Raw genomic sequence first — 10184 nt, 5'->3', positions numbered from 1 at the left:
TTTCCTGTTCATCACACAAGAACTCAATGATCTAATGTGAACAGAACACATTATATACATCATCACTTAACTTTTGAATTGCCTTGGGTTATAGATACTCTATTAAAAATGGACTTAAAATTTTAGAAGAGCCGAAACCGGTTTGGCTCAGTGGATAGAGCGTCGGCCTGCGGACCGAGGGGTCCCAGGTTCGATTCCGGTCAAGGGCATGTACCTGGGTTGTGGGGACATCCCCAGTGGGAGGTGCGCAGGAGGCAGCTGCTCGATGTTTCTCTCTCATCGATGTTTCTAACTCTCTATCTCTCTCTCCCTTCCTCTCTGTAAAAAATCAATAAAATATATTAAAAAAAGAAAAATGGAAAGTTTTAAGCTTTTATTCAAACTTAAAATGACCTATGTGGGGACTATGTCATCAAACCAAGCAATAATGTAAGTTCACATCACAATCAGACCTATTAAATTCTTTTAAAAATACAAACTTCCCTTCTTCCAGATTCCATATAGTATTTGAAAAACAAAAAAAAAAGTAGAAATAGTAACAAAAAATCACCTTACCTCCACCATCACAAGGCACTACTGCTAACATTTCACCAAAATTTTTTAGACACTTTACAAAATCAAGAGTGCATATTCCATTTCTGTGTGTGTGTGTGTGTGTGTGTGTGTGTGTGTGTGTGTGATCAATGTATGTCAATGATTGGTATTTGACACTTTCCTAGATCTCTAAAATCACACAACTTTGCGGACCCTGTATAAACTCATTACACCCAGATCTTCCAGCTCAGTTTTTCAGCTTTAAAGATTTTAGCTAAGAGGTTCTCAAATCAAATGACTCAGAAATACAGAACAGGTTCCCTGTTAGATGTAGCAATAAAGATACTAAACAGAATTAGAAAAATTCATAAAGGTACCCTGAGAGTTATAATTACTTGGTATGTGGGTTTACAGATGCTATGAAGAACCTTAAAAGTGTTGTTTTATCTCTGCAATTGAGTTTAGATTCTAGCAACATGTAATCTAACTTTAATCTGTCCTCCTACTTTGTTTCTGGATATAAGGGCAAAACAATGACTATAATGAAGAAGGATGATATTACGAAAACAAGATGAATGACCCCAACTGCATTAGATTCCTTCACTAGGCACATGTTTCTTTCTTAATCACTTATATAAGCATGCTATAACTTCTTTGGGCTGAAACAAGTTTCTAAGCGTGACATAAAGGTAATTCAATGAACAATTAAAGGTAACAATGAACATACCAGATAGCAGGGGGTTTAAACAAACCATCTTAATAGTGTTTCACAGAAAACTCTCTAACAGACTCTGGTCTTACAGTTTAAAACCCCTTCCCCGGCAGAAACGTGTATACTCGTTTTCACAAAATGTTCTTTTTCAGTCGTCGACGAGTATACTAAGAAAATATGGTAAAAAAATATGGTTTATAGGAAGACGAGTTACAAACTGTTTTCATAACCAGCATCAAAAATACTATATAGAACCAAAATAAAAAAATTAGTCTGAAAAAGAAACGTTTTTAACAAAAAAATTGTTGGGGAAGGGGTTAAGGAAAAGGTTACAAACAAAGGAATATCTCTCTTTCTCTTTCTCTCTCTCTCTCTCTTTCTCTCTCTCTCTCTCTCTCTCTCTCATCCTCTCTTTCTCTCTCTCTCATCAGAAGACAATGAAAACAATATCAACACACTTTTTTGCAATTCATCTTGATCTTAAAAGTTATTTAAATGCAGCCTCTATCTCAAGTATAAGTTCCAAAAGGCAAGAACAAGATCTCACTGATTTATACTAATAACTCAAATGATACAGAGATTTAGAGCAACTCAGTTTCCACCTTATTCAAAATCCCCTAATTTACAAATGAGATTAATATACCACTCGAGAAGAAAAAAAAAGCAACTATGAAAAAGCTTTGGCTCCTTATGCTCAAACTTTACAGCAACATTTGCTGAACGTGGGGCTATGTTTTTAAAAAAGAAGAAAAAAAGGTGGCAGTCTCTTCCACACTGCTTGTCATAGACAAGAAAGAACTGCTTGCACTAACACTGGACTACTTAGTGCTGAAAGAGCACACGTGAAATACTGAAATTTTACTCTTTTGGTATCTAAGGCTACCATATCATCAGTTTCAAGCAAGTAGTTCCTTGAGAAGAGTTTCAGCTGTCATTCTCAGGGGATACAAGCTTATAAGCCACTAGCACTTAAGCACAAGCTTTCACTTGAGGAAGAACTTATGATGCTGCCAGTGGCACTCTTACACGTTCTTCCGATACACAGGTAACTGACAGATCTGCTCAAGGACTAGAAAAACAACTTTGAGAGCAAAATGTGCTCCAATTTTTTTCTGGGAAAGTTTTATAATTTTAAAATAAACTGAATGTAAGATAATAAAAATAAGCAAGGTATGCAGAAAGAGAAAATGAAACCACCAACCACACAATAGCAAAGTATTTTCATAGGAGTTAAAAGGATAAGCTTAAATGTAGTAAGAAAGAAGGTTCCAAATTGAAATGAAGGAACAAGAATATTTATGGCAGCAGCAAAAAGAAACAAGTTTCTTTTTGGGGTTTTTTTAAATGAAGGCTCAGAATCACATATTAAAGGCCACAGTGTTTTTAAAAATTCCGTAGTATAATAAGAGATTTCCTCTCTCCTCCAAATAACCCAAACCGTGATCTTTGGGGAAAAATAAAGTATATTAAGCTGATGGGTCAACTTCCTGACTAACATTGAACTGTTAAAGGATGCAAATGGACATACCAAAAGACTTTAAAAACACACACACTCATTACTATCTGAAATAAAATCACCAACTGTTTCATCAACATAATCATGAGAAGCCATATTTATATCTGTCTTAGAGCTATTTCATCTTCCATTTCTTGTAAAGTAAATGAAAGTTTTGCTTTGGGAAAAGATAAGCAATGGTAGGGAATGTGTGCATATGTACACCTAAAGGTATATATAAAATGGTCATAGTAGCACTATTACTGACAACCAAATAGGAAAACAACTCTATCTGTAGGATGGATAAATTGTAATATATTCATACAATGTAACATTATACAGCAACAAGAATGAACAAACTATTGCTACAAGCAACAACATGGATGGAACTCACAAATACTAGTGAAAGAAGTCAGACACATAGGAATACATATTGGGTGATTACAGTTACATAAGGTTCAAAACCAGGTAAAACTAATCAAAGCTGTTAGAAAGACAGAGTTGGGGGTAGTGACTGGGAAGAGGGGGGCATATGCTTATAGTGTTTTATTCCCCCCCCCTCTTTTTTTTTGTTAATCCTCACCTGAGGATTTTTTCCCATTGATTTTTTAGAGTATGGAAGGGAGGGGGGAGAGACAGAGAGAAACATGGATGTGATAAGAGACACATTGATTGGTTGCCTCCCACATGCCCTCTCCCCTGCCCCCACCAGGACCTGCAACTGAGGTACATGCCCTTGATTGGAATAGAATCCTTTGCTTGGAAGTCTAATGCTCTAACCACTGAGAAAAACAGACTAGGGCATTATTTCTTGATCTAGGTTTTATTGGTTACATTGGTTTTATTGTGAAAAAGTCCTAAAGCTGACTACACCAATTTGTGCACTTGTATACTTTCATTACAACCTTAGTTTAAAAAAGACCAAATTTATTTCCATTATTTAAATAACTATACACTTATATATAATATATATACACATATAGAAATAATTATATGTAGACTGTTTCTAATTCAAGTGACCACTACTAATTTAAATGACCCAAAATACTGGCACTCCTACCTGATCTAATTCTTTCTCTTCTATCCCAATCCTTACCCAAAATTAGTCTTTTGGAAAAAAAAAAAAGAGCGAAACTTTAAGAAAAATTTTAGGTTCAGAAGTAGATAAGGAAAAACAATAAATGTGTAAGGTAAGTAATTCTTGCAAGAATTTTCTACTTTCTCCCTCCCTAACATGCTTATTTTGCCTCTGAGGAAGTACTCCCCCCAAAAGTCTTTATCCAAATCACTAGTTTCTCTTACCTTTTACTGGTCCTAAAATACCAAAACCTGACTAAGTAATCAGTTTCTGAAAAATGCAAATGCAATTCAAATAACTATTAAGATATCAGTAATTTGTACACAATTGTGAATTACTCCTGTGGCTACTTTCTCCACCCATCGTCATTTCTTTCAAACCAGTCATTTTTCTTCTCTGCCAATCCTGGAAGACTCCTACTTTTCATTTGTTAAATTGTACTAACTTCTAATTTTCCTTAAAGCCTGTTTTTATTTTTTAAACAAGATATGATCAATAGTGTGTGAAGAAACAATTACCAGTGACATTATTATGTACTGTATACCAACCCTGCCCATCTCAAAACATAACAGGTGAATAAAAAATAGTTATATGTTCTTCCTCTTCCCCACTCCCTTCCTCTGAAGTGTTAGATTCTCATAAAGCCACATCTTATATGTTATATACTATGTTACAGACCATGTGTGCAAAACCATACTTGAATGTAAAAAAGAATTCTCAGATCTAAACGCAAACAGAGTTGGCAAGCTACCAAAGGCTAAACTGATCCAAGTCAGTTATCAATACCTGGTACTAAAGAAACCAATACCATAGGTTGAACCCACTTAATAGCCAATTAATTTCATACTAATGAAAAAGTTTCAAGTCAAAGATTTTGACACAACCCAACTCGACCATCTGGAAAATGAGTGTTGTGGTACACTAAGGGAAAATAGTGAAATGAAGATTATCACTGTTACTAGAAAAATAATTTTAAAATATGGACTGCTACTCTATTTCTATCACTAAATAATTTTTGAGCTTTGAGGAAATAGAAAAGTAGGCTCTCTTCAAAAAATAGGTGAATGACACCTCATCTCTCATGAGATGTGAAAATATTTTTTTGTTTTTTAAGGCTTAGCCACCATTTGATAGAATAGCGTTATTTTTTTCTCCTTTTTTAAAAACAGTCACACAATTTTCCATTTGTTTGAAGGATAGAACATTTGACAATTGTATTTTTAGAAATTGGGAGGGTAAGCAACATACAGAACTTACATTTGCTTTATACAAGCTATCTTATTTTGGGTGTTTTAAAATGAAAAAAAAAAACACACAGTGCATTCATTTTCAAAGTAAAGTAAATATTTTCAATATTTGCCTTCAACTAAAATAAATTATGTAAAGGAAGTTAGTTGGTTTCATTTCCCTATTTTCTAAGGATTAAGTTTAAATACATATCTTGTATTAACTAAACATATACAAAATCCCAACCTATGCATGTAAAAACACCAAACTATAGTGAGGAAAGGATTAGTCCACAAACCTTACAAAATTACTGCTGAAGTCTAATTTAACTCACATTTTTTCCTTTCTGAAACAGTCCAGTTTGTAACTATGAGCTAAAATGACCTAACATCCTTTATTCATAACTTATGAGCAATTCAAAGGAAATCTACCTCTCTTTGTACAGTGAGTACTTAGTGATCTCATCAACAAGCGAGAAAACATGCTGCCCAATCAGAGCAATCTCTTCAGGAGATAAATTTACATGAGAGGTGAAATTATAATCAGAAGGTTAACTCAAAAAATGTGAAACCAGATGATTTAACAATAAGGGCATCAGATCAGTCTCCAATAGGATAGATGGGATAGGATAGGGGACAGATGTGCTTTCCAAGGGCTAGGTTATTTCCTCCCGAAAAGTGATGGAGACATTATGCCAAATGCATTTTGTTATCTCCCCTTGTTTATGGAAAAACCAGGTGACATAAATCAGTATAAAAATTCTTCTCTGCTACATACTGTGCATATTCACTGTTGTGTAATGTCCACCTTACGGAATTGTTAAGGGTTAAATGAGATAGTACCTAAGAAAGTGTCTGGCAAAGACTCTAGGACATAAGCAAAAACAGTCAATGTTTATCACTATTCTGTTTTTTCATTCTTTCTTCGAAGAATATTTCAATTCATTAGATGTAAGATTAGTGATTTACAAGTGACCTAGATTGCATATTGGGGGATGTCAGAAACTCTTAATGACTCATGCACATTTTTATCTCCTGGATTTAGTCTTATATACAGTCCACTCCATTCCTTTACTATTAATATTTAAAAGAACTGCTATTTATTGAGCATCTACCATGTGCTGGGTACTTTACTATCTCTTATTCTCACAATTTTCCCATAAAGCAAGTGTTATCAGTCCCATTTAAAAGATAACAAAGACTCCAATATATTGCTTGCTCCATGTCAAACAGCTCGTTAGTAGTGTAGCCAGAATTAGAATTCAGGTCTATATAGGTCTAATTCTGAGCTTTTTCCATAATACTACCCAAATGTCTCGTCCCTTATATTTTACTTCTTTATAACTTTATTTTTAGAAGGTAACAACCACAATTTGGGGGTATCTTGAGCTAGCAATCTCAGATTAACCAGAGTTCTCTGGAAGGCAAGAATGCAATTCAAAGGGCTGATAAACTAGTGAAATGAGAAGTCTAAATCATAATAACCCTTCAGAGACCCGTGGGACAAGACAGACACAAAATAAGAGTAACCTTTTAGTAATAAATAGGAACAATAAGATAACTCAAGTTCAAATAACTCATTACAGATCATTTATAAATTTTCAAAGTTAAAACAAATAGAAAAAAAAACAACACCTAAGAAAATACTCATTACCCTTGAATTCTGCCAAATCTAAGTCCAAGGGTCCTCACTAACAAGTCAGGATCTATTGATGGTTCTTGCCTTACCTGGTGTCTCCAAGATTGCTGGCCAGAATTTCCAGTAAAGAGAAAAGCAGTACATGCACAACCCTTAGGGACTAATCAGCAGAACTTTGACATCAGCACTGTCATTATCCCATTTGTATTCCTCAAATAATTTATAAGTTTTGAGAAAACAGGCTACACACACACACACACACACACACACACACACACACACAGGGTATCACATCGTTGGGCAGCATCTTTCCTCAAATGGGAAGTAAACATTTTGAAGGTTTAGCTACCAGATGGGAGAATAGTAACATACAGTACTTAATTCCTAAACAGGAAAAATCATGTTCCTTACCCAGAAATCTATCTAGAAAGGATGCAGAAGTTCCTTATTCTACAAGTAGTGAGAAAATCTGAAGGTAAATGATCATGGGCCAGAACAATCCCACAGACAGTATAATTAGCATGCATAACTAGAACACTAAGGAGTTTCCTGGCTGCTGCATATTATAAATATGTAGCTCCATCCGGAATATTTCATGTAATACTATACTACTGAATTATTTCCAAAAATTCCGTTAAAAAAACACAACCTCTTTAATTTCAGAATCATAGGTGATATTTTTATTCTACAAATACATAACGGACTGAGAGACTGATTAAGTTTTTACTCTCTACATTCATTTCAGACTAGACAATAACAAAATCCATTTATATAATGTTATTAAGTTTCTTGAACTATAAATGATCACAGTTAAAATATCAGCACTTCAAAACAATCTTATGAATTTTCCAATAACTGGAACAAAAATCACACCCATTTTCAAAAACTTCCATATCAAGATTATTTTCAGATGCCAAATTTCATTTTTTATTAAAACATGATAAATGAGAAACTAATAGTATTGATCCCAGGTAGGAGAATATGGTAGCGGAGGGCAGGTATATGCATTTATTACTTATTCAAAGTAATAAATTTTAACAATTAAAAACTACATAGCACTTCTGCAGACTTGTAAGCTTTCCTTATACTTCTAGAAAATCACTACCAACCAAATAGATAAATTCAGCAGAATAAGTTGTAAACACTAAAATCCTTCTAGCATTTTAAAAGAAAAATATAAAATATTCAACCCCACACTACTTTCAGTTTCATTGACTCTGGAATATATTATCAAAGTCCCTATGTGGAACACAAAGTCTTTTCTATTAAAGTGGTATGTGAAATCCTAAATTCAGAAATTTAAATTAAAAAATTAAAAGAACTAGTGATTGGTTGGCTACTACTGTAAGAAATTCTCTCCCATGGAACACTTTGAAAAGTACTCATAAGCTTTCACTCTATGAGGTTGTTTCTTCTTCAAACATTGGCTTGGTGTGCGTGCCATGGTGTGTTGTGTGTTTGTGTGTGTTTGTGCGTGTGTGTGTGTGTGTGTGTAAGGATATGTCAAGAAAGTTTTCGGGCCAATTAATCTGTGGGCAAAGAAGCAACTAAAAACCAGTTCTGACAGAATTTTTGCTTGAAAAGCGTACTATACCTTGTAACTATTTTATTACCATTTAGGAGTCAACAGCTCATCTTTTATGTAAAATAAATAAGTGATTTTATATAAATTGAATTAACTTGTCTTAAAACAGTCTTACTTCTTCAATTCCCTTCCTGAAAAGTTGTCTGATCCACTAATAACTCCATCCAAGGCTCTTAATGCAAGAGTTACATATCCATTAAGAGCTAGTACACACACACACACACACACACACACACACACACACACAGAGCTGTAGTTCCTTAATTGCCTTGTCAAAATTATGAAACCTAGCACATTCTTAAACAACAAAACTTCCTATCCAAACCAGGAATGGTGATACTTTGCATGCTCCATAAAAATTTTAAAATAAAAAGTATTCTTCTTGGTTAACTTCTGATCATTATGTGAAATGTACATTTTTTAAAAATGTAAACAAAACGCTATTTTTCAAAGAATTACATTTTTACATAAAGGTAGCAAAATATTATTTTTAGTCTTTTAATTCATCTTTGTTTTCTTCATTTTGAGGGCATTTATTTGCCCTCTAAAAGATCCACAGCATTTTCCCTGAAGACTAATCAGCAAGTTCTTTTCCCTTCTGTGCCAACATAGAATCTCCAGAACAATTTCTACTAGCTGCAGCAAGGCAACAATTCTACAGTGAATTTGATTTACCATTTGGTTAGATACATACTAAAATTTTGATTCATGAATATCTTAGTCAGCTTATGGACATTAATGAAAAGAAAACTGACACTCTGGCATGTGACTACCAACAACCCAGTCAACTTCAAAAGGAAACAGACTTTAGTAGCTAATAATTTCACACAAATGAAGTGTCCAAGAGAAAAGTACCTCAGCTAAGTTTGACATTACAAATTATGAAAAGGAGATTCAGAACAAACATTTAAAAACACATAATGGGACTAAATTAAGTTTGGCAGAAAGAATGTGACTCGGTGCTAATATTATTAACAATCGGTACATCCTGAAAAAGCTTTTCATCTAGCAACAGAGTATTATGCTAGGATTTCAATCCAGTGTCACTGTCTTCTCAAAAAAATTTGTCAATTCTACTATGGATAGTGCCAATTCTAGAAGGAGACTTGAATATTATTTGAATGGAACACAGGCGAACCCTAATATGTAAATGAGAAAGGAAATGATGAAACTACAAATATTTTTAACTTAGAAAAAAACTGGTAAATGTGTCAAAGAATAATTAAAACATATTTATCAATAATGTTGCACAAAACCTCTACCTGGCTTGAAACATCACATTCTTCCAAGCAACATACAGCAAACTGCTTTCTCAAGGACTATCTGTAACAGTGACTAGTGAAAACCCTTTAAACTATTTTTCAGATTATCATCTCCCTTTCATTTTTTAATTATTCCGATCAAGTACAACAATGAAACAGTTTTTAAGGAAAGAAGATATAATTTTTAAAAAGCATTTAATCTCAATTCCCTTCATCCAAGGAGGTGTGACAACCAACGCATGTGAAATTAACCTTAATCTGCCAATGAAAACACGCAAAATGTCTCCTAACAATTCCCCTCCTCCTAAAAACAACAACCGGGCACATAAATATGGTATTGACCTCCACCCCACTGAGAGCAGCTAATTAATAAAGAGAATAGTTACGTTTAGAGACCAAGGTGTAACACACAGCCTCATAAACCTCCCAAAATAACCACATCGTCAAAGTAGAACTGAACATTATTTTTGCTAAAGCAAGAATCCAACCCCCGGGAGCCTCAGCCCTTAGACAATGGTTACCAGACAGAGCTGCACAGTTGGGTCCAAATGACACATTTCACTAGGCCTTGGACACAACACACACACACAACACACACACACACACACACACACACACACACACACACACGGCCAGCTCTATGGAAGGGGCGT

The sequence above is a fragment of the Myotis davidii genome, unplaced genomic scaffold, assembly GCF_000327345.1.
Source record: "Myotis davidii unplaced genomic scaffold, ASM32734v1 scaffold6, whole genome shotgun sequence".
Lineage (NCBI taxonomy): Eukaryota > Metazoa > Chordata > Mammalia > Chiroptera > Vespertilionidae > Myotis > Myotis davidii.
This window is presented reverse-complemented; position numbering follows the sequence as displayed.